The sequence below is a fragment of the Gallus gallus genome, chromosome 1 (genome assembly GCF_016699485.2).
Source record: "Gallus gallus isolate bGalGal1 chromosome 1, bGalGal1.mat.broiler.GRCg7b, whole genome shotgun sequence".
NCBI classification, from domain to species: Eukaryota; Metazoa; Chordata; class Aves; order Galliformes; family Phasianidae; genus Gallus; species Gallus gallus.
The window spans coordinates 27,631,737-27,658,613 of record NC_052532.1 but is presented as its reverse complement, the minus strand read 5'-3'; the positions used below and the strand labels follow the sequence as shown (position 1 = coordinate 27,658,613).

General features: G+C 34.8%; 2 protein-coding genes across 15 annotated transcripts in view; one reads left to right on the top strand and one right to left on the bottom strand.

Moving 5' to 3' along the window:
- The window catches only part of IMMP2L (inner mitochondrial membrane peptidase subunit 2), a 449,807-nt gene that overhangs the window by 231,168 nt on the left and 191,762 nt on the right, over nt 1-26,877 (bottom strand). The window lies entirely within an intron of this gene.
- The window catches only part of LRRN3 (leucine rich repeat neuronal 3), a 37,192-nt gene that overhangs the window by 6,625 nt on the left and 3,690 nt on the right, over nt 1-26,877 (top strand). The window contains exon 2 of one of the 2 annotated variants that reach the window (XM_015282409.4): nt 25,340-25,451. The exons of the other annotated variant lie outside the window; for it this stretch is intronic. The gene's annotated coding sequence lies outside the window, so the exon portion shown is untranslated. The remainder of the gene's footprint in view (nt 1-25,339; nt 25,452-26,877) is intronic. 2 annotated transcript variants of the gene reach the window in all.

Genomic DNA, 26,877 nt, shown 5'->3' with positions numbered 1-26,877 from the left:
CCAGTTTGCAGAGGTATCGTTATGAGGTGAGAGAAGACAAAATGAGGTAATTGCAAATATAATGATCTGTAAAGCTGGAAATGGTTGTCTGAATAGCGATTTCGCCCAGCACGTATAATTCAGGTAACATATCCTTCTGAATGTTGCTTTGCTACAGATTACCTAGTCATCAATATTATGTCAGACAAACACACATTTTCAGTCATTCAATTTTTATTGTACAATAAGAGACAAAAGGGATATCCAGTATTATTCTAGTTCAGACTTTAAGCTGCAAAAATGCATAAGGAAAAGTGCTGTACTCTACAGCACCTAAGCTGCTGAATTCTATTTTTATTGGGCACAAAGTACAGCCCAATAATATGGGGGACTGCACAGCACTAGACATACATTTTTCACTTCCACAGCCTCAGAAATAATCTCCATGCTTGGACATACACCATAAAAACCCAATACCCACACTGGTAAGAAGCAAACCCCTTAGATATTAGTGCATAGACTAACATTAGTAGAATGAACTTTCCTCAGTATTTCAAGAATCCAACATTCAGAACAAGTTCTACTATAACTGGACCACATCCTCACTACTGCTTTATCTTAGCAACAATCAGAAGAGATAATCTATTTGTGTTCACACAAATATAGACACTTCAATGCCTTCAGAGCACGGCAAAACAACTTCAAGAAATAAGCCAAAGAAAACATGGTTAAAAACTCCTAGGCTGTCTATTATTTTACTCCATTATCCACAGATTCTGAAGAACAAGTTGTCTTGTTCTTCTATCTATCTCCAATGCTGGTGATACTGTATATTGCTGCACATATTTCAGTAAAACCAGGGTAGATAAAAAACAACTATGGGAGCCCCACCTGCAATTGTTATCCTTTATTCCTTCTTGACTATTTTTTATGTGTGTTTGTTTCTACTTTCCCATTTAACATTGTTTTAACAGAGTTCAGTATAAAAGTAATTATAAGACAATTATCAGCTAAGAACACACAAATAAAACTATTGCCATTAAAATTTCCATACCAGAAAGAACAATCCAGAAATCTTTCATAGATGGTACTCAGATCTGATATCTTTGAGTTCTACTTTTCCACTTGTAGTAAATGGCAGAATTCCCATGGATGTTAACAGATGTAAAAGGGATTTGTAAAAGCTTATTTCCCTTACTTTTTACTGTTTGCACTGTATTTCTATCTAGAAACATAAATTTCATCATGTTGCTTCACTTCCACTACTGCCACAAAGGAAAAGATCCTTGAGACCTTTTATTCTTATTTAGAATAATTTTGATCCTACATGTTATGGTCTAGCCTCTTTTTCTAAAATATCTAGATGGATATCCAAAACTTTCTGAAAAATAGGATTTCAGATGAAAAAGAAAAAAAACACAAAAAAACCTTGGAATCGCAGTCAATATCCCCTAGAAAAACTGGCTATGTAGTTTTACAAGAACCATGCTGTGAACCTGGAAATAAGCCCATTTCTCAACTTCAGGTCAAACTGAGTTTAATTAAACAGAATTATACCAAATATTTGCAACTATTGTGTAGTCCTTTGCCTGTGTGAGGAAACTGTCATATTCAGAAACAACAAATGGCATATTATCAGTTTTGATAAGGAGACGCACCTTACCTTGAAATGTAGCTCACAGAAAGTAAATTGACGGTCCAAAATGAAAACACATAGTTCTCCCTATTTCATATTTCACTTGATCATAGTTTTTTTTTCCATAAAAAGCATCAGTGTTTACATTCCCAGCTTATTATCTGGGAGTAAGCGGAATGAGATTAGGCAGTTATTAGAACTGCCATAAATAATTTACTAAGGGTAGTCTATTTCTACTTCACAAATATATGAAGAAAGTACAGAGTTTTTCCAAGTAGTGTAGACATCAAAGTCTGTGTTCCTACCATTAAGAGAAGTAAGACTCTTACTAATTAGGTATATTAATAATGTTATATCTCTCAGAAAACAAACATTCATTCTGAGATATTCAGATACTCAGATCTTAACATTTGTTGCATAAATCCAACCTATCCAGCCTACCAAAAGTTATCTAAAATAGACATTGATGTTTGCCTATTTAAGAATGCTCCATTCACCTACAGTTAAGCATATCTCAGTAATTCCATTATTCTATTAATGATCATTATTGTCACTTTGGGGAGTAAAAACCTAAAGCAAGTGAAAATAAGAATCGTTTCTATTAGATATTTTGACCTGTCCTCTCAAGCTGCTTCTCTAGGCATCTCTGACATTATGGAGAAAAGATAGTATTTTTTACTCTTTTTTTTTTTTTTTCTAGGTACAGTAAAGAAACACGCAAATTTCAATGTCTACATTAAAGAACATTTCCAGTAATAATTACAGTAGTAATCTAGTGCTAGATTCTCTGTTGCTCCATTTTATGGATAGAAACTGTAATACTTACTCTTGCACGTCCTTTTGTGATTTGGTATCATTTCTAATTTCTATACTTATTACTAATCCTGTTCAACAGTTAGATCTACAAGCTGCTCTAAAGGAATTGTATTTGTTCTACAGTGCAACATCAAAAATGTATGATTTCATGGGAAAAATACCAATTCAAATAGAATAGAATGATCTTTCTTGTGTATTTGCCTTAAGGGTTTTGAAAATAGAAGTCAGGGAAAGGTTTTTCAATTTATTCTTAGGTACTTACATGAAAGAACTTCCTCTAATAAAGATAGTTTGTTATTTTCTTTTTTTTTTTTTTTAATTTGCTAATTGCCTGTGCTGCAACTGCAAACCAGGTCATTGTGCCTTTCTAAGGCATTTAAATTTGGGAATATTTCATATATATGAACATTTCATAAACGTTCACTTAACAGCAAACCATAAGTAGATTAAAAGTAAAGTTATATGCAATTTCAATGATTTAATTGCTGAAATGTTAAATTTCTCATATATTGCCCCAGTCCTTAAGTGCATTTTGGGTCCCTGGTTATCCTCTCAGTTGAAGTCAGGCTTCATCACTGGAGTTATGCCAACACAGGTATCTCATTTTAGAACAAAAAATCAGGACCTTTTGGTCTTTTAAGTGCTGGCAAACTCTTAAACTTTCTTTTTTTTTTTTTTTTTTTTCCCAAGTTTTACTTTTCATCGCTGCTTTGACAGTTTCTAATGTTCATAAAGGCCATGAAAATCTTTCAGTTTACTCTAAGTGGATGTGGATTAGGTCTTAGTAATATTTACTTTGTTTTAAATGTTTTACATATCAGCTCTCCAAAAAAAATTATGTTTCTTCAAAGGTATGACTTTGCGCTATGAATATATGCTATTTATTAGAGCAGGTATCATTACATCAAGACAAAGTTGCAGATGAAGCTCTCACTGAAGAGGGATTTATAAGCTGTGTTTCAAATGCCAGGGTCCTGAGCATCTGCACACCTTCAATGCACCAGCTAGCACTTTCTGCTCATCAGCCACAGTCTCCATTTCAGCACAGGCCCAGGACACTCACTCCTTTGAGGTAGCTGTGCATAGTCCTGGCTCTTTTGACTTTGCTGGCTGAGCTTTGGGCTTGTGTTGGTATGTCATTATAACAATCCTAGGAAGAGTACAAAGACCTAGATACAAAACCAAAACAGATGTACCTGATTCAAATCTATCAGGAAAATGTTAATGGTTATGTTGAGATTGTAGGCCATCTACAACCATTCAATCATAAGGTCATCAAAGCTGTGGTATAATTTCTCAGTACTGCTACTTAACCTCTCCCATAGAAGACAGTGAAACTTTCAAAAGTTTCAGTAAATTTTTTGAGTCATCTACTCCATCATTAACTGAAACACAGATATTTCAATAAGAGAGAGAATGAGTAACCAGTAATAAAGATTTAGGAAAATGTTCAATTCCATTAAAAATAAACTTGCATTAGCATTGATTACAAGTATTTTTTTTATTGGTGTTTAATGTACAATATCAAATCTACACAGACCAAAATCAACTGTCGTATCTGCAAAATGGGAAAGTCTTGGGACGACATTATTAAATCCTTTACAGTAACTAGTAAGAAACTCCAAAGCTGTTTTACCTTCCATAGGTCAGACATAATAGCTGACCTTACTTTGAGCAGGAGATTGGACTAGAGATTTGCTGAGGTCCCTTCTAACCTGAAATATTCTATGATGCTATGATCCTTTCTGTAGAGGGGCTTGCTACTTCGTCAACATAGGTGTCATAAAACACAAGTCAGCAATCTACAGCTGTCTTCGTCAGAATCTGTTTAGATGACTCACTATGAGATTGGATGAGAGCAATTAAGATGCTACCAGGAATTAAAGGAATGTTGCTAATCTCTACAATGCCTTGAGTTTGATCTCTAATTCAGTGGGATGCAGCTGAAAATTTTGAGAAGGTAGACAGTCTGACAGACTGCTCACAACTATAAAGAAAACAAAATTGAGAAAATAAACATGAGGTAATATTTTCTTTGTTGTTACTGAGCAAGACAAGGGTAACTTGACCACATCTTAACAAATACTAAAAATGGTTTAAATACTTTCCTATTTTGTTTAAAAAATTTATAATAAAATACTGTTTACTCAGATAATAGAAAATAGCTATTTTCTAGTAGGGGAAAAGCCCAATTCCCTGGAGCTTTACCATCTAAATCTATAATCTGTGTAATTCTGTTCAGTCAGGTGCTCAGTGTATTCCACAAATCTGATTCTCAATACACTACAGATTCATACACAGTCTTGAAAATACAGCATTAGCAAATGTGAATGAGAATTAACATAATGACTGCTTCATGTTAAGCTCTAAACGTCAGCTATCTCTTCCTAGTGTGGTATTTTATGTAGTGAATATATTTAATCTGTTTCTCTCTTTGTATGATATAAACCTGCAACAAGCCTCACAAGAAGTGATTCAGATGAGGAATCTCGCCTCTTTAGAGCTGTTATTTGTGCTGATTTTCTCAGAGTTATCTCCAATACCATACCCATCCAGTAATTACTTCTACCAGAGTAATTTAAGAAACATGAACCGGTCAATTAGAGTCGCCAAAAACTTAGAGTACACTTAAATAGATAATTAAATGAACAGCATTTTTAGTCCCAAGCTTTGAAAAAACAAAGCAGTGTGCAAAGGATTATAAACTGGAACCATGCTATAATACTACATATAACTTCACTTAAGTCATGCAGTGTAAAATAGGGCAAAAAATAAAAGCTACAGCACCAAATTCCAGATAATTCTCTTATGTTGTCCACTACTTAAGATATTATTTTAGTTCCAAGGTCTGAAAATACATAAAATCACTGTAATGAAATTTGTTTTGTACTAAGTTTAGTGAAAGGGCTGGAAAGCCTTTGAAGTATTTTTCTTAAAACAGAATTCATTTTGTGCAGATAATTTGCATCTCGGTTCTTTACTAAAAGAAAGCTATTTTACAAGCTATTACTTAATAACATGCTAAATACAAGTATTTTTGCAAATATTAAATGATATTGTTTAGATTAATCATGGGTATTATATCAAACTTATACTCCAGTGTTCAAACACAAGTGTACTCCTCTGAATTCAGAAATATAAAGTACAAAGAAGTTTAAGAAACACCAGGTGTGTCACTAAAAAAATACCAACACAGTGCCATTAACTATTTCTTAGCCACGAACTTTACATCTACCTGACAAAGACTGCTTGTTGCCACTCCCTAGAGGTAAGTATTTTAATGTAGTTTGAACCTACATGTCAATGATGCATTTATTTCCTCTTACAATGAGACTTTTCTCATGAAAAAAAAACCCTCACAGAATTGATTACTAATGATTTTCAAAAAAAAAAAAAACAAGTTTGCCTAACAAGAACTTATTTTCAGACCCTAAATTGGACTCCTCTGTGAGCAGCAAAATCTCAGCTTTCTTAAATGCCTTTTGGCTCTTCTCTGATACTCATATTCACGATAGATGTATAATGGAATTTGATCAATTACAAGAAGTCAAATTTAAGTGCATGAAACAACTTTTAAATTAGATTCCATTTCTGCTTACGTGATCTGATAATCATACTCAGAGAGAACAGAACCAGCACTTAGACCAGTCTCAGCTATATCTTATTGACAGTAAGCTGGTTAACAGGGCAAAAAAAAATAGTTTAAGCTGAATGCTTAAATTACTTCCTGAGCCAGGCTGTACAAGAGTACAGAGAGATTCAAGGTAAAAGCTGAAGCTGATCTAATTTATTGTTATGTAAATACCATGGAAAAAAGACATAAAAAACAAATTGAGAATGTGAAACAGGATACGATACCACTTTCCACATTGCCAATTTACGTGTGTTTTATTCCTGGATTATTTTCTTATATGCAAAATGCAAGAAATGGTTACCCTAGCAACTGCCACATGTTCCTCAGTTTACTTCTGAGTTACAGAGAAGCCTATAAAACAAAAATACCACGCACTTTCATCAGGATGTTGTAACACCGCAGACAGTTGGGAACTAAGTGTTACAACATATACATGTATTCTCCAAAAGTTTCAAGAAAGGATATTAAAGAAAGAAAAGTTATAAATTTTGCATTTATCTTTTTCTGCAGTCTCATTTTCTTTATTGCTTTATGTGTAAGCTAGAAACAAAGATTATTATATGAGGAAGAATTTATACTTTGCCCAATTTGACAGTTATTTCCTATATTATCTTTTTATTACACTCCTAGTATATTTTTATGCCATACACAAAATGAATAAAACTTTCAGAACTTCTTCAGTGAAGTAGGAGATATCATCTCCAAAGCATATTCAGATGGTGGAACTCCAGTTGCCAGCACCGGTCAAAGGTAAAGATCTATTGCAAAGTGAGAATAAAAATATTTCAAAGCTAATCTTTAATTATCTGCTCTCCCTGTCTAAATGAAATGAACTCTGATTAGGTGCTAAATGTGTATCAGCTATGAAACACTATTTCTCAGTGTAGTCACTACCATTAGCTATGCATTTTCACCAGGGACAAACAAGAGCCTGCATGCTACACTTGCAAAAATCTGCACCAGCAGAGGTGACACAGTGTTTTTCACAGCTGCTATGACCTAGGAAAATATTGCCCATGCAGTCCATCTTTCACTGGCCCAAACAGATGGAAGACAGAAGGTGCCAAATCACAGAATCACAGAATCGTTTGAGTTGGAAGGGACCCTTAACGGTCATCTATTCCAACTTCCCTGCCATGAACAGGGATATCTACAGCTAGATAAGGTTGCTCATGGACTGATCCAGCCTGATCTCAAATGTCTCCAAAGCCAGGGTACCCACCACATCTCCAGGCAACTTGTTCCAGTGGCATACCACCCACACTGTAAAAACCTTTTTCTTACATGCAGTCTGAAGTCTGGACTATATGGTGGGTGTGGTAGGGCAGTCCGGCCAAGACTGGCAATGTTCTCCACAGTCTTCAAAGTGATCGAGGAAACTGGCATTACCATGTTGCCAGAGAAAGTTTGTCTTCTTCTCTGGCCTAACTCTGGAAGTTTGAGCCTTCAGCTTAGTTAGCGTTACAACATAAGTCAGAATTGACAATTAGTCCAAGTTTCAGGAAGTCCAGAAGGACCACTTCATTCCTGTCATGAAAGACTGTACATCACTTAAAAGCTGAGGGCTGCATCTTGAATTTTTTCTTCGGGAATTCATGTCTCTACTTCATGGATTGTCATTTTGACTCCAGCTTGTAGTGGTTACACCACATCTTGTCATTGGTAATGATGTGATCTAGGAAACTGTCACCTTCAGCCTTGTATTGGTTCAATAGTTCCTGACAAACCTGCATATGGTGTTCTTTCCATTCCTTTGTGAGCATGTGTGGGGCCCACCAGGCACAAACTTCATAATATTCCTACGTTGCCACCATGATTTCCAACACATCAAAGCCAACAATCAGCTCCATTTAGAATTTGATTATCATAATCCACAGATTTGCTTGGATGAGCTGATTGAGACTCTCTTCATTTCATGATCTGACAGCTGTATGTGGCCATCCTTTCATATTGCCATCAACACTGCTGAAATGCACAACCACCACTTCTCTGTACTCACAACCACTGTTGAATCTCTGTAAACATTCAGCAAGCATTGATGAATGTCAATGGGTGCAACTTTTTCCTCATGGAGGAATTTAATCTGATACTTCCATGTCAGACGCCATTTTGTCAGACTGCCCCTCTGCTGCCATCTGTCGCACAGCAACACAATGTTACAGAATACTAATGGGAAGGTTCAACCTCTACTGCCATATCATCAACATCCACCTCTGACATCATGGGCCAACGTAATAAAATAGGATGCATTACTTTCAGAGCAGTCCTTGTAATTTATGAGGAGATACCATAGAATAACAGTACAAAACTACTAGCACACGTAAAAGAGAAACAACTGAAGGTGGCCATAAATGAGCACACCTTAAAGAGAATTCTGTCTTTCTGCAGCTTGAGGCTTAGAAAGAGACCACCAGAGGTCTACAGCCCAGGTCCTACACACAAGCCTTTTCCTGAGTCAGCACAGCAATTGACACAGTACTCATAGTTTATAGGCCAAACTTTTTTCTTTTTTTTTTTTTTCCTATCTCCCCATTTTTTTTTTCCTGGATGAGATAAAATACAGGAAAAATATTGGTTAAATCCCAACTCTTCATCCAAAACACACAACCGTGCCAGTTCAGATAATAAAAATATTTCTAAATTTCTACTTGAAATTGAATAATCAAAAATTATAAAGACTTAAATATGCCTTTGAAGATTTGAATATTCTTCTTGTTGGCTATTTTCACAAGTTCTATCCAGTAAATGTTTCTCTGCCTATTTTACTTGTCCCTGCTGAATTCTTCTATATTGCCATGTACCTCAGAAACTGAGGAACAAAAGAAAATAAATCCTAGATAAATGTTCTCTGTAGCTTTCGCAGACAGGGATCTTTAAAAAACATAGGAAGAAAGACATTTGGCTAAAACTGTGAGTTGTGATATTAGATTGACAAGAAAAACAACAGTGCTTCTAGGAGTCATGAACAGGTCAGAAGTTTTGAATTGGTCAAGTAGCACAGGAATGTCTTAGACTGGGAAGGTAAACTATTAGAGGTTAAATCTGTATTTAGCCCTTGGCAAGAATGCAAACTACAGGTACGTCCGTCATTAATGAAAGCTTATGAGATGTTGGTGAAGTGGACAAAGATCAACGCATTCATTTCATATTGACCACATTTATCTTCCTATACTGGGCAGACCAAATGTTAAAACCATATATTTGTCTTTGGAAGCACAGGTACTTTAACATCTATTAACTACATATAGAAATAAACACAATAAATTCATGTGCAGTGGTATCCTAGTATAGAGCATGCACATAGAGAAGTGAGTAGATTCATACAATTAAAATCATTTACCTTTAGTAATGCATAAATAATTTATTCTTTTGATGCTTAGTTTAATCAAACTACCAAAACAGAATAGTAGGGAACACAGAAACAGACTTCTTTCCTGTTCCCTTGGGGCACAATATAGAGCAATCAATTGTAAATTAATTGGGGAAAATTTGTGTTTTGCATAGCATAAAGAAGCAAAACATTAATTCAGAATCATTTGCTTAATGGCATTTCTAATATGTTATGCATGTATTCAGCTTAGTTCTTTATATTGAGACACAAAACAATTACTGAGGATGTAAATACCAATAAACCATAATCTACATCTCTATTAAACAAGTAAAACTAGAGTCAAACTACCAGATAATCTTTAATTTCTACCATGATACAGAGTGGTTATTTGAGTGTATCAAATCCTCCATCAATTAATGAGAATTTATAAAGATTTTATTATATTTAGACACACTTGTTAGAGATAAGTAAAGCCATTCATGATAGCACAAGGTGGCACATTGTGCACTCTATCTGTACATAAGCATTCAAGTCAGCTCTAGCTCTGCATATGTTACCTACTTCAGTTCTTACGTAAACTTAATATCTGACCCACGTATTCTTTCAGTTGAAACTGATCCTCTTTTTAATGGTATGAATGTATATGTCTAGTAATTGTACTCCTTATTTTTAAACAAAATCCTGCTTATGGTTGGTCTTACATTAGTACAGATAGATAAACAGAAACATAAGTGGGGGGGGGGGGGGGAGAGGGAGGCAGAGGGAGCAGAAGAGAAGAAAGACAGAGAGAGGGAAGAGATAAGAGACAGATGCAAGAGAAAAAAAAAACAAAGAACAAAACTAAAAGCAAAAAACCACTTGATGGTTAAAGTTCCCAAACATGTCTTTAGACAAAAGCACAAGCACATAAAGGAATGAAAGAAAAATCTGTATAAAATTAACAAGCATTTTCTATTTTACTGGCTTTAAAAAATTAATTTTGATTGGTGACTTACTGAATATGAGATTCAATAAATGCCATTCTTGCTCTGATTAAATGTCAAAGCCATAGACACGTTATTTTGAAACGAGTGAGCAATAATTTGGTGCATATAATGACTGTTCCAGAAGATTTATCTGTGCAATAGTTTTCTATTCGTATCAATGAAACTTGATGATCTAGTGCCTTAAACTGCGTTATGATGTGTTTTGGTTTAATACAATTTCATTTTTATTTTTAATGAGAGAAGCAAACTGCCACTAACTTAATCTCATTCTGATTAGATCTCTGCCAGTCAAAATCTTGTTGCTTATACATAAAAGAGAGCCTTGTAATTTTTGCTCCTTGTATCATCATAACTGAGATTGGAGAATCCCCTATTTAACTTCCTGTCTTAGATAGAGAATTTGATCCACCATTTCTACAGCCTTGAGGAATCACCGCAAAAAGAGAAGAAAAGTTGTTTGAGACATGGTGCAAGACTAACCTTCAGAGGCATTCTAGGTCAATGTGGTTATCTTAGAAAAGTTTTTTGTAACTCTGTACAAGTCTAATCTCCAGAGGCATTCAAGGTCCATATGGTTATCTTAGAAAATGCAGCTCATCACCATAATATTCTATAATCTGTGCTTAACCAGAAACAATTGAACCCTTAGGAAATAGACTTTTCCAAGTGACATAAAAAGCATCTCTCAGCAGAAAAACAAACCACGAAACAGTGTGCAATGGACCACTCTGTTCAAATTGCTAACTTCCTTGCATGTTAAAAGTCAGGAAGTATTTCAAAAATGTTTAACATGGGAAGTTAAACCTGAGAGAAAAAAAAGCAAGAAACGCTTACTAAAATGAATTTGGGGCCTATGATTGAAATTTTTCAACTGCAAAGGAAATTCTGGTTTGGATACAATGCAGTTCATATGAAACAATTTCTGAAAAGGGAGTCATTCATTTACAGAGTAGCTCCAACAGAAAGTGTTACACAGATTAAACCATAAACTTGGAATATCAAACAACAAATCTGAATTACTGCATTCATTTAAATTCCTTACGTGCAACACCACCAACAACAAAGAAGTATTGTAAAGACCTTGTTTAGAAGTCCTAACCCGTCTTCTAACAACTTATGAACGGAGTAGTCAAATTTAACAATCATTCACAATTAAATTCCATAATTCAGAACTTGTAAGGGAAACCTAATATACATGACAGCACACTGAAGAAAGTAAGAAACATTGATAATCCAAAGAAACACGGAGCTTAGACTAAAAATTGAGATTTTTCAAATTATGTGTGATGAAAGCTGAGCCCTGGTACCATACTGATGGCATGGTAATTGCTGTTTTCATTCGTCTCTTCTGGACATAAAAAAAGATTGCCACACAGGTCTCCAAACAGTCATTTTACAGAGAGCCTTAGCCTGAGCAAAAAAGGAGCCCTCAAAGGACACATCAAAGAAATTTCTTTTTTTTTTTCTCAGAAGTGCTGCTATTCATCGAGCAGAGCAGAAGTAGAATTAAGTTAAAATCGATTCAGTCTTACTTCCCACTCAGTTAACTTTCAAAGATGGTGAGCAAGAAGAAGACAAAACTGGAAAAAAAACCCACAACATTCATTCTCTTTTCCCCTCATCTTATTCTCTCCTGCCTGTCTCTAGCTGGGAAAAGCTTGGTTATGACTGTTTGCAAATGTAGTTTTCATAACAAAACAAAATGCAACCAGTTTAAATTGTGCTCTTGAGCTCAGAATTCCAGTCATCAAGAAAGAAGTTAATGAATTCTTTATGATTTCAAAGCTACTTTGAAAAGCAAAGCAACTATGATGACCAAATTAAAACAAAACAAAAACAAAATAACAATGACAAGGAAAAGTTATAGTCACGATGAAGTGTTTGTTAACTCTTCCTACCAACTATTTTCTTTTAAACTCTGAAGCTGACTGGTAGGATGCTATCAATGCTACAGATCCCCCAAATCAAGATGTGCGTAGCTGGAAGGTGTGAATGTTATAAATTGAAGCTACCTTACAGTGATTTCAGATCTATAAGTACTCTGAATATTTTCCAATTTCAAAATGAAAGGAGACCACCACAGTTACCTGGATTCTAACACATGGTAACCGCAGAATACTCCTGGCTCCTCCTTTCACATTTCCTTATCTCTGCAACATTATCTTTAACCATGCTGATTCTATTTTATGAAGAAGTTGTTGTGGCATTGCAGAAATTGTCTATGCCCCCATTACCGCTGCCACATCAGACAGAAAATCTGATGACAGTAATATTGAACATAACAAAGGATATATAATAGAGACTGTGTTATAATAATTGTTACCGTGGAACAATGTTGCCTGATGATTACCAGCATTTTCCTCTTACCTATCAGTAAAATCCATCTAACCCTGCAACATCCTTTCTATAACATGCAGAATGGAAGCCTAACACATGCAAACAGAAAAATACCAAACCAGTAGGTGCAGCCACTGTAATTAAGGATTATTGTCAGTGAAAGAAATTTATAGTTTCATGCTTCTTAGCTATCATTATTTTTAAAAGAGAAAGCAATTAAATCTGTGGTGAAAAATTCTTCAAGAGGGAACTTTCATAATAAAAACAAGATTGACTTAGTAGCAGTGAAATAGGAATGAGCCTGTTCCAAAACAATCTGCTTAAACTAATTACCAAACTAATGAAGGCTAATCATGTCAAACCTTAAAACTAGCTTGAAAAATATGGTATTTCACAATCAAGTAAATTAAGCAGAGAGGTAATTTTCATTAGAATGTACAGATTTCTTTCCATTTGATTTCAAGGATCACATTTGTATACAACCTACTATTTTATCCATAGAGTAAAGCAAAATAAATCAAAATAAACCTTCCCACTCATGAAAAAGAGTTGGTTACAGGACTATGTTCAGTAAAAGAATTCAAAGAAGGGAAGAACAGAAAGAGGAACAGATGAAACTTTATCAAGACTCCTCCAACTCAGTATTTCCTGGGTTACCAGTTTGGCAAGTACGTAGTATTATAATGTTATTATTCATCATAAAAGAAGTATGATTATGAATTAGCTGAGTTAATTGTTAATATTTTGATCTGCAAACAGTGAGAATTGCCTACATCCAAAATATAACTGACACTGTCTTATTTATTATAGTAATGATAAGGAAAGGCATACATAATCCTGCTGTAGATTCATTCAAAAGATATATTAACTCTCGAGAAAAAAGCCATTTCAAAGTACAGATTCTCTTGACAAAAAAGAAGAGAAGAGAAGAGAAGAGAAGAGAAGAGAAGAGAAGAGAAGAGAAGAGAAGAGAAGAGAAGAGAAGAGAAGAGAAGAGAAGAGAAGAGAAGAGAAGAGAAGAGAAGAGAAGAGAAGAGAAGAGAAGAGAAGAGAAGAGAAGAGAAGAGAAGAGAAGAGAAGAGAAGAGAAGAGAAGAGAAGAGAAGAGAAGAGAAGAGAAGAGAAGAGAAAAGAAAAGAAAAGAAAAATGTTTTAGTAACAGACCTAATAACACAACCTGTTGAACATGCCATGAAAACTTTCTGGTCGGGCATGGGTCACTACATGACAATACTCAAATACCAAGCTTTGCTTTATCTCATCAGTAAGAAACTGCAGTCTTCCAGTTCTTTTCCAAGGCAATAGTAGATTTTTGTAACTAAATATGACGTCCTCACCTGCAGTACATTCTCCATCTTCCATTAAAAGTTTAGGATAGAGAAAATCAGTTTTCTATATCCATATGGCTCTACAAACCACAAAGATATTAAAAGGAATTTAGACATCCTGACTGTAATGAGAACTCATCTCAATAATTCTTCAGTATTTTGTTCCAGGACAGATCTTTACTAGCCAAAGTGGACATAAAAATGTTTTAAATAGTGACCCTTGAAGACCAATTATTTGTAGAAAATGATCAACTATAAAACAAGTTTATTTGTAAGTTATCAATTACCAATTAATTCTAATGTTTAGCAGCATCATGGGATACATAATGATGCTAAAAACTAATTTTCAAGCCAAACATTTTTATGGCCTTCAGGGTATTTCCCTCACTGCTTGTAATGCAAGTCTTGATCAGCCCTAAAAGCCTGCTCCTGAAGGAGTGCCAAACAAACCTATTTTACTTCCTATCTGCTATAACTCTCTAATTATTACTTCTATAATTTCCAAATGCTACTTCATGTCCCCTGGATTCATTCTTTAGCTCACATTATCTCTTCTGTCTCATGCATGACAGGAGATGAAAAGAATATTTTGTCTCTTCCCCAGAAATCCTTTCAGGATTTTTCAAGCGTTTAGCCATTCAGATGTGTTTCTTTAGCAAATCATTTAATTCCAGAATAATCTGAACCTTTAACCAGTTGATCATTCTCCATAATCAGTAGTGGAAATTGAGTCCAAGTCACGTTCTGAAACTCAAGTTAGAATGCTCACACTGCTCTGCAATCTGTGTTCTAAATTATAAAAGTCAAATCTGGACTTACTTCCAAAATTATTCACATAAAATGGGATACTGTAGTAAAGAGAGTTCAAAGCTGTTGTGGTTTAACCCAGCAGGCAGCTAAATATCACACAGTCATTTGCTCAAATCTTGCAGTGAGATGGGGGATAGAAGTGGGAAAAAAAAATAAAAGTAGAATTCATGGGTTGAGATAAAACATCTATTTACTGAGATAGAAAATGAAAATAATAGTAATGATAATAATATAATATCTATTTACAAAATGAGTGGTGCACAACACAATTGCTTACCACCCATTGATTGATGCCCAGCTAGCCCTCGAGCAGCGGCTGCCCATCCAGTCATATCCCTACTGTTTTGAAAGGTTTTTTTGCATGACTCCATATGGTATGAAATATCCTTTTGGCCAGTTAAGGTCACCTCTCCTGGCTCTGTCCCCTCCTGACTTCATGTGCCCCCTTGGCCCCCCTCACTTGCAGGGCAGTATGAGAAGGTGAAAACCTGAAATGTCTTTGGCTCTGTGCAGCACCACTCAGCAACAGCTAAAACATCGGTGTGTTATCAACACTGTTTTCTCCTAAAGCCAAGACATAGCATCGTACCAAGCAGTATGAAGAAAAAAATCAATTCTGTCCCAGCTGAAACCAGGAAAAAGGCATACTAACACAAACTTAACAATTGGCATAGATTTTGAACTTCAGATTATTTCTGTGCTTTGTTTTCTTAGTATCGAGAACGTTAAAGCAATTTAAGGTGACATTTCCATGCTCATTAACAGAGGACACAGAGTCATTTGCAAGGAGAAAGACAGGTGGTTTATAACTTCCATCATTATAATACTAAACAGGGTGACAACTGTTGCCTGAAGGAAGGATAATTATCCTACAAGAGAACTTGAACTGCATATTCAGTTTGTATTTATAAGAACTGGCAGAAAAAGCCACACACCAAAGCCAAATTATTCTTGTTTACCAGTTTAAACTGTGGTTAACCAAATTAATCCCTTATGCACATTTATTGGTATCAGCTTTTCTAACATATCAGATACCCCAAACAGGTAAATCTGCAAATATCTGCCATTACCTATTATTAAACGCTGAAAAAAAAAAAAAAAACCCACCAGACTTTTCATTACAGAGAATCGCTTCGTCACCAACATCTCTTCTTTTGCTTCTTATGGAAAATTCTAAAACCCCAAGGGCAGTTTTTCAGGAGGCAACAGAATTACCCAAATCCCTCACAAAATGGCATTCTTCCACCCTTCTATTTCCACTCTCTTCTATTATATTCTATTCTATCTCTTCTATTATATGTTTCTTCCTAGTGGCACGTATTCTAGAGCCTAAAGGATGTATCCAGAAACGTCCTTATTCTCTTCAAACACTTCATAAGCATTTACATATGATACAAAGTGTTCTTCCATTATGTTTGCCTGTTATGTTTTTCCATATACGCCCCTAATTCACTGTAGAGAACAATTTATTAATTCAATGAAGAAAAGCAGCAATTTCTGAGAATATTTTTGAGAACTGGAATAATAACTTTGCAATGAAATAATGGAATCATAGAATGGCTCAGGGGGGAAGAGACTTTAAAATCTTCTACTTTCAGCCCCCAGATGTGGGCAGGGCTGTCATCCACTGGATCAGGATGCGCAGGATCCCATCCAAACTAGCCATGAATGTCTCAAGGCATGGGGCATCCACAGCTTCTCTGGACAACCTGTTCCAATGCCTCATCGCCTTCTGAGTAAAAAAATTCCTTCTGACGTCTAACCTCAATCTCCCTCCTTTTAGCTTAAAACCATTGTATCTTTGTAGGGCCTATGTTAGTGGATATCATGTAAATCCATGGAAACAACTCCAGGTTCTTCAATATGCATTATTATTCATTTACCTGCACTTTACATAACATTTTTACAAGTAACTAACAGCTATTTCTCCTCTGTTTTCAACACATCTGAAATTGCTTTACAGAGGAAGCAAAATTCTTTTAAAATAGTGGTTAGAAAATACTGTGTGTATGAACATTATGTTTTCTACTATTTGTTGGACTTGCTCACTGTTCACAGATGATGTTTCCACTCACATAAGTCATAAAGGGCTTTTTAGAAACACATGCTTGAAAGGTCATTTGCTGTTACAAGCAATACCAATTCTAAGAGCAAACTTGCTATTAAAACACAAGTGATGTCCCAATTAAACACTGTTCCACAATTTCACTCTGATAGAAAATGATAATTTTCAAAGTCTACATTAATTTTAGTCCTGTTATCTGAACAGCTGGTTGTTGTAGTAACTACACTGGATGTTAACTTAAATAGTTCTTCTCACACTGATAGCTTTTGACTTCATACAGGTGCAAACAGGAATCTCTTTTCACTCATTTTGCAAAAACACCCTTTATTCTCGGTTCCTTCTTAAAACAATTCTTAGCATTTTCCTCATATTCTGTGTAATAACGTATTTATTTTACTGCAGCTGAGTGACAAGAACTGTGCACAGCATTCTACAAGCATTCTTATCTGCAGCTGATGAATTAAACTAATGTCTTTTGGAATATGCTATGTTTGTATTTGCTGTTTCACAGGCATTCTAGTGCAAATGTTCATCTTTTAAGTAAACAAGCATGTCATGTCTTTCTCTTTCCTTCTGATATTCCTCTGATGACTTCCATAGCAGAAATTACTACTAGACCCTGAAATAATATGTCATTTCACGCTACTGAAATTTCAAGCTATTGAAATATCTATCCTGTACACATTCAGTTGTTTTCAAGTTGGAAAAGAGAACCAGGCCATTATTTGAAAAAAAAAGAGGCTAAATCCAGACTCAAAAAACAAACAAAAGCATCATAATGAAAAGTCAGTAGGTTCCAATGACTTAACATGATCATTTTTAGCAAATGTCTAACCCATCTTTGGAAGGACAAGAAAAATGGACGGTTTGAAATGGTGCATCTATCCCTCTTCAACAATAGCAGTGAACAAAACTGTTCATTCTGTCATTCCAGAGTCACCTTTTGTGTGAGTTTTTCAGGTAATATCAGTGTTCGGTGCCTTAATTCCACCTTATCGTTTGCTCAGTTTCAAGAGCTATTGTCTCATAGCAAGACGTATTTCATTCCACAAATACATCTACATCTACACATCTTGAACATTCTTACAGTAATAATGTGAGTTAGTGTTCCCAGGTGTCTTTATACATACGCAGAAAACAGATACATCTATGTCTTTGGATCATAACTAGGAATCACAACAAAATATCACAGAAATTATGCTTGTCTAGAAAAAACTAGAACAAGCTATGAGTACAGCAATCACTGTCTGGTTGATTGTGATACCTGAACAGTAAATACTGCTGAAAATTCTCTGGGAGATCAGAACATTAATTTTAACACTGCTGTCAGATTTGGCATCCAAATGCAGAAGGTCTATAAAGGAAATACACAATTAAGATGCGACAATACCACATGTGTTTCATAGGATAAATTAACCCCGTTCAGTGACATGCTAGTGAGCCAAATCAGCTAACATTCAGGGATTGAGTGAATTTCTCATTTTAAAGAAAATACAAAAGATTCCTTAAAGATAATAGGAATAATTAAAAGGACTGTACACTGGGGAAAAAGGGCACGGGGATGGTGGCTCTTAATTTATACATGCCAGAGAGGTACAACAGCTTAAATAAGTTTATAAATTCAGACATAAACTTGACAATGTGAAATGAAAAGAAAAACATTTGAAGGAAGATTCAGATAGCATTTCTGGAAGTATATGATTATGGAGCTGTGGTGCTACAGGAAGGTAAACTGTACTTAGTTGTAAGTGTTACTATATTTTTGACTTGTATCTATCCTTTTTAGTTTATTATTTTAAAAAACAAATCATAAAAAGGAAATAAGTTCTGCATTTTAATGTATTCACTTCTAGGGAGATAAGAAATGATCTATGTTAATCTTATACTGTGGATTAGAGCTGATGAATGGGTCATAAAAGCAAAAAAGCAATAATTTCAGATCTGAAAATAAAATTAGTTTTGTAAATCATGTAAAAGCCTTTACTACAATATCAATGAGATATTCAGCTAAGCAAAAACTTTAATTAAAACTAAACACAAATCAACATACTTTCTGATATCAGAAATGACAGTACCTCTCTGAGGCAACTTATGAGTATGCATAAATCACTCCAATGGATATAATGCGCAGCAGAAAACAAAACATTTCAATCCTAACCTTTAAAAGAATATTCTATTCTACACCTTGTCTGTTTCTGCATCGTGAGATTGTTTTCTCATCACTACATTTCTTAAAACTGCCTCGAGATTTTTTTTTTTTTTAATATATCCATTTGTGTTGAACAATACATTGTAAATGCCTGATTCCCTAGGTGGGTCAGGATAAAAGTAATCACCTCATATATTCACAATTATAAAGTAAAAGTAATGTAGTCTAAATTAGTAGGAAAATCCATGAAAAAGAAAAGATTTCTTGGATTATCTAATTCATTTCTGGCACCTGAAATATTTATTTACATATTTGTACTGAGGAATTTCCATTAGCTGTAATAACAAGCAATAATTTTTCCCTTTCATAAATCTTAAACTATGCATTATTTTATAAGTATACATCAAATACCGTCTGGGATTGTATCAGAATTTTCCTGATACACCTGTATTCATTAGCCACTTAAAAAAAATTTAGATTATTGTACTTCAAAATCATTTCCATTGTCCACTGTGGGTTTTTGGTTGGTTGGTTTGGTTTGGTACATTTTTAGATATAAGGGCATTTACCTCAGAATGACTATATACCCCCAAAGTCATAAATATACTAAAAACTAAAATGCGAAAACCTTAACCATTAAGAATCTGCCATTTAACACTGATGGTTTAAATTAATTTAGGTCTCTCAAGCCTAAATGTTTGTTATTGCAAAATTATACAACAGAAATTTCAGTTCCTAAAATTACCTTGTTTACTACTATGCTAATTTTATTACAGTAACCCTTTTTTCCCATGATAAATTAAAAACAAACAAACAAACCAAAACCAACCCAAACACAACACATAATAAATTCACAAGGAATATATTACATGGTAACTACAGTCTCTATCTTTCCCTGACTGTAATACCACTATGAGAGCACACCTGTTTCTATGTTTGAGGCTTATTTAACTTTTACATTACAAGAGCCACAAAATAAAAATATAAAATGCAGGCTTTGCCAAATGCTCTGCTTGATGTTGGCTCAGATTCTTTACTAGTCAAATGCATTACAGACTCCCAGCACTGGTTTGGTAGCTTTGTAGAAAATCAAGCCAAAACTGGTCTCACTCATCTTTAGTTCTGGCCATCTGCTTGAAGCATCTGGTAACAGGGTACATTCACCCACATGCAGAACGTGATCGTTCCTTTGCCAGCTATGTGCCTAGGTAACTGCCAATATGTGCTTGCCACTACTAACATGACAACTGTCAAAAAGAAGTTGAACGTGTACGGATGAATCTAAATTAAACTAATGCACTGCTATCTCAACTTACAGCAATATTTTTTGGACGCACTTGCTTGGTAATGGCAACAACATACAACCCAGTTACTCAGAGAAGCATTTTTGAGGTTAAGAAAGAGGTTAGGAAAAGAATCAAAATACCTTGAAAAATTATTTTTCATGTATTATCTCTTTACTGTTTTCTGTGACAACTAGAAAATGGATACGCAGTTACTATTTTAGAAGAAAATAAGATAGGTAATTATAGCAAAGAGTTAAATTTTTAGATAAAAATGTCAGAATTGTACATTCAGTATCTGATTTCTGAAGAAGTCAAATACAAAACAAGATTACATCGAAGATTATTTTACAGTTAGTGTAAGTATATAAAATTATTAGGTGCACTCTAAGTGCCACACACTGAATTTAATTTAAAATGTTTTGAAATGCTTAGTAGAAATTAGAACGTAAACAATAGGTTAGAACACAAATGGTAAAGAAATGCATACTTTCAACTAAAATTCACTGAGTCATGTAAATATAATTTTCTAACGTCTCTCCTAATCCAGAAAGAATGCATACATTTCTAGGTTTGTAGGTATTTCATGTTTGATGTAGTATCTAAAAAAAGGGGGTAGGGGAAAGGGAGGGTGGTAAATGAAATTAATAAAATTATCATTTCTTTACAAAATAGAATTGCACAAACTTTTAATCCTCTTTCACCATGACATTTGTGAATCGGTCAGATTCACCCCATAGCTAGGGAGTGTGCAATTTAAAAAGTCAAAAGCACATGAAAGAACTACAGACTGAAATTCTCCTAGAAAAGCCTGGAAAACTAATTCAGGATCATGATAGTAAGTTACTATGTTGCTTAAAGAAAGAGAATAAAAACTGGGATATTCTCAGATTGTCATGGTGACATCTCTCTGCTTGCCCTGTCTCAGTCATCCATTGTCATTTTTCCTGTATTTAAACTGAAAGCTCCATGGAATAAAGGTCACAGTTTTGTTCAGCAGTGAGTTGGCACGCAAGACTGAGTGGTGCTCATCCACCAGTATGGCTCCAACACACAATGCTGCTGCCACAAAGGCTGCCAAATTTGTAACAGTAACAAAGTTATATTCTATTTCTGCTAAGCACTGTGATTATGATTGATAAATGCTTTGCTTCTCATGCGGGTGGTCCAGCAGTCATCTGCCATTCCATGTCAATCATGCTAATCCACTTTAAAATAGGTTAGGAAATCAGTACTGTATTTTTTCCATACTCAAATTTTCAAAAGGCTTTACCAAGTATTCATTCAAGTCCTCTGAAAGTGACTTTATTCCAAAATATCACATACTGTTAATTAATTAATATTCCTTTGGAATATTTGTGTGGATAAATATCCTGTGGAATATTTTCAAAGCTTTATGCTTTGTTGCACTGCAACATTTATGCAAAGCAATTTTTATACTGATACAAGAAATACAACTACTGTAAGTTCTTAATGAATTGTATGCAGTGAAAATTTCTCTGATATCTGTTGAAATGTTTTAATGTGGAATAAACAAGTGCACAAGGAGCGTGGGCCAGACACGTTTAGTGAAAGGGTAAATCTTCTTTGGATATAGCTGATCATAACGTTTCCTGAATTTATTTTTATTTTTATGTTAAAGTAACCTCAAAGAACATAATGTCCATGGATACAAAGAAATTAATGACCTGTTTTACACTTGCATTCAACATCTTAAGCTTTCAGCTTTCTGTCAAGCAAATTTATTCAAAAGAAAAGGAGAAAAAAATATATAATGAAAAGGAAGTGTAACAAGCTCACAAAATAAACGCACACACATACACTGAAATAACTATTCAGGCACTGCAAATTGCTTCCAGGGTTAAATACAAATAGCACTGCCCCCTCTTTTACATCTTGCACTTGCTGCTATGCAGGGCAAGCCTGATGTTACAAAAACCAACCGCTACAGAAAATTAAAGATAATGTTCAAAATAAATCAATATTCCAACAACAATTCCTAGTCACTTTTTTCAAATATATCCAGAAATTTTAGATAGAGGTTTTCAACATAAGACTCTCAAAATACAATTATCACCTGAAACTGTCAGCTGTCCAAGTTGGACACCTCAGAAACATATCCATTTCCAAAAATTCTCATCCATGTTTTAAAGCGGACCTGTGTGTTAGCGGTTTATAACAATATGAAATAGTACGAGTGTATTAATTTATACTCATTAATTTGTAAAGAGGTTCTGCATGGAACTCTTTGCTTCACAGAGTGGAATGAAAGAGAATCTACCCATGGTAGCAGAACATCCTTCTGATTTTACACAGCCTATATAATTTCCAACAACCACATCATACTTTTAGAAATATTTTACTTCTGAACAGGTTCTCTTATAAAAGCCTACTGTATTATCTCTTTGCACTTTAACCTAAATTTGTACTACTTCCTCCGTCACAAACTTTCCACATATACCTCAACAAAGGCTTCGCAGTTACATTCTTAAAGAAGGGAAGGAAAAGAAAATGATTTTAGCACAGATTCTTGAACGATTTCAAATAAATATGTTTTTACATCTTCTTTTTAGTCAAGAAAACGTCTTTTCATTTTCAGTATCCAACAAAGAAAGAAGCGCCCAATAAAAAGTGTCAGAAAAATACTAAAATTGCAAACAAAATCTGCATAACGCCACGACTTCTTCTTAAAATAAGTAAATAAATAATAAATGCTGTAGCCACAGTCAAGTGAGGAACGAAATGTCTCATCCCCAATTTTTAGTTAGTGACACTTCTGTCACCAGGATTTCTGTCCACAGAACTGCTCAAAGTGGCTATAATGACAAGAACCGAGAAGTGGCTCTTTCAGTTGATGTTTTTGAAAGGTAGCTTTGTACGAACAGCTGTGTTTTCAAAATGCTTGCCACCTCTAAATTGGTCCTCGTGAAGTGAACTGTTTGCCTTATTGCCAGCAGGGCACATTGCAGTGTAGCTGCTGCATTTTTAGTTTTTATCACTGTCTCTCTAACTGCTGAAGTGGAAAAGAAAGATTGCCAAAATCTGACGTGTTTCTTTTCCTTTCTGCCCACTCTGACTTGGTTTTTAGCTGTCTGTTGCTCCAGTGATGAGAAACGTTGCTCAGTTTATTCATTCACTGAATGTCTTTTCCAGCTCAAATAATGCTGATACACTCTTGTAAATCAAGGCTCCAGCTGTCAATAGCAGTGAACGAAACACACCTAATTAAGACATGCCAATGCATTAAACCTAAGAGGCACACCATATTTGATAAGACCATAACCATGGATTGAATTTAATTCAGATGGCCTTCCAGTAGAATGTAGGGAATCTCTCCACAAAGATTTAAACAACTTATGACCTAAGTTCTAGTACAGGAAAACAGTAATACTGAATAATTTTTGTTACTGATATGTAGTACTATCATTTTAGATGGAGACACCACTGAGACTTTTTAATTGCAGACACTGGTAAACAAATCATAGCATTTTATCCAAATGAGAGAAAACACATATAATCAGAGTGCACATGATAACTTTTCAGTGCAGTTAAGTAAAGATTTGTACATCAAAGACACCAAAACTATAATGTGCAGCTCCTCCTGCTGCTTGTGTGACAACTCTTATCCCCAGCTTACTGGTGACAGTTTGCTGCTGAGCCTCATCTCTACAGGCTTTTCTGTTGTGCACCATAATTCACATAAATTTTATGAATCCATGGTATCGCACTGAAAATACTGGATGGGCATCAAAAGCTGCAAAAGAGCTGTGAGAAAATAGTATTTTTACTTAATAACTTTTTGTTGTTTTGAAGGCAAAAATTACTTTTCCAAAGAAACCTTTATGTATTTAAATCTCAAATATCTTAAATACTACTCAAAGGAACAGGACGGGTTCTTTTTGTTCATATTAGTACCTTCAAAATTGGATATTTGAAATGCAAAACTTTTGCATAAAGCTCCAGAAGGTACAAAGAGATCAGCTTTAAAGTAGTGGAAGGCATTAATAAAAGTTATGAAAAATCCCTTTTAGTAACAGCATTTCAATTTAGTCTTTATTTACTGTTATCAGTATACTAATGAAGAAAGGGAATCAAAGCATTCCCATAGTTCAAAGTATCAAAAAGTTAAATGCTTACTCTCTGATTATCTCTGTGAGGCTGCATTCTTCAAGGAAATTGAACTTCAATTACAATTTATAGTCTTGAGTGCAAGATAGCAGTTTACATGGGGCTGATTTTATTACAGTAGGCTGCAGCTCACTTATAAGTTCAAAATGGTTTGTATACATCTCAAGGTTAGAAATTAACTACATACACACAGAAGCACAAACACACATCAGTTGACAAAAGCAGGATCATAGTCCCATACTCTTTAACATCATACTGAGCTTTGATTTCTTCAAATGGGACCAGAAAACGTAACATCAGCAATCCGTATTTTCTTAACTTCCTTATCAACATTCTATATTGAAGTTTCAAACAATACTACTACTAGAAACAAAAAGACCAAAACACTGCTTTACTACTCAAATGATTGTACATAAGTTTTCCTGTGCATTTGACTATTTCTCTTTTTTTTGTATAGTGTCCCTAGTCACCATGGGTATCCATACTACTCTGCAAATACTCTTTTATTCCATGGCATGAGTGATTGTCAATAGCAAGACATTTTCATATAAAATAATACTTAGATATAACACTATTTAAAACAAAAATCCTTCAAAAATTACTCTGTAGGCTAGGCCGGGGGGAAAATTATTCTACGATCTGTTCTTCAAGGCACTCAACCCCAGTGAATATTTTATACAAGGCAGAAGCACATCAACTGCTAAAATAAGAAAGATTTATGCTACAACACCACATGAGCTTGAGTTGGTGTCTTATTAGCTGAAGCATTCACCAGAAAGAGAAAAGACATCAGATTAAATCATTAGGAAAAAGAATTTCAATGTTGGTTTCTCACGTCTTTTTTTATATCATTTGCAGAAAGCCCCATCTAATATGTGATGTGAACACGTCCACTAATGCTCCTGTTTTGGCATGAGAATCTCAGAGAAACTAAAATATTAACTGATGTTGGCACTCTGTAAACAAAAAGGTAGTAGTTTGTATGCCTTTACTGGTAGAAGATCTCAAGTACCTAGGACTTCACACATTAAAACTCCATCTCCGTCCACATCCAACCATTCACAGTGACCAACAACAAATGTCCAGGGTGGAGCAGAAAAGCAGGTTAATTATATAATTACTGTTTCTCAGAACACTGTCCTACTCATGAGCATGATAACTGAATCTACATACTGAGCTTAGGTATCCACAGAGCAGTTTGTTGAACCTCAGTGACTTTATTAGTCAGGGAAGGTTTCCAATGATGTTTCAATTATTAGAAGCTTACAGTTTCTATTCGCCGCACTTTCAAATGTATTTGTAAAACACAATTCAAATAAATTTCCCGAAGTCAATGGGAAATGTGCCTAAGAAAGTACACGAAGAACAGGACTCAAAAAGCACTCCCTCTCCTCCTCCTTATCTAAGGTAAATCACATCTATGCATTTGGCCTAGAATGATTTCTACCTAGAGATCTTCAGTAAATGGGACAGTACTCTAGATACATTAGGTATGTAATAGGTACATTACTTACCTTATGGTGGATAAATTGAGAGCAAGTTATAGGCTAGACATTAGCTGTCCAATACATATCTTTATTTTTCTGCAAGCCCACATTCATCTCATTTCCCAGAACAAAGGAACAGATTATATTTTTACTATTTCTGTCAGCAAGTCTTCGCATTTCAGTATAAACTGGGCCATTTCCATAAAAACATATTATTAATCCTCAAAGCAGCAGAATGTTTTCTGAATGTTTACCTCACACATTGTCTGTTCACTTTTTTAATATATTTGCATGTTAAACTAAAATATTAAATTTCCTTAAACATATATAACATAGAAGCCATAAACACTTGCCAAATGTTCTTCAAATTGGCCCAATTCTCATGACACTCAGTATGGCCCAACACCTTTCCTCTGAGCTGATATGGATTGTCAATTTGATCAATATGTCCAGTCCTCCTGGGCCTGCAAAGGAAGCCTGAAATCTAAATCCTTGACACTTGACTTTTGTAATTCTCTCTATCGATACCAACAACACCTCAGAAGTTATTTATCAATGTCAATGAAGCATTGATTCTCATCTTACAGTTTGTAAACAATGTCACTGTGAATTTTAATGCAAGAGGCAGAGGGGAAAAGGGCACAGATGCGTATAATATGGTAGTCTTCTCAGATAAAGTATGGTTGAAGTTAGTGTATAGCCTATTTTCTGAACTAAATGCAGCAGCTAATGAATACTACTTCAAATATAAAACATGGAAACTTTTGAATTGTATCACTTGGAATACAAATACACTTTCAACTTCATTGAAAATTTCAGATTCATGCAGAGCTATGGATTGAAGAAGCAATTGCTAGTGTTGACTATTTTTTCTTACCTCTCTAAAGTCACTTTTCCTTTCTTTTCTTT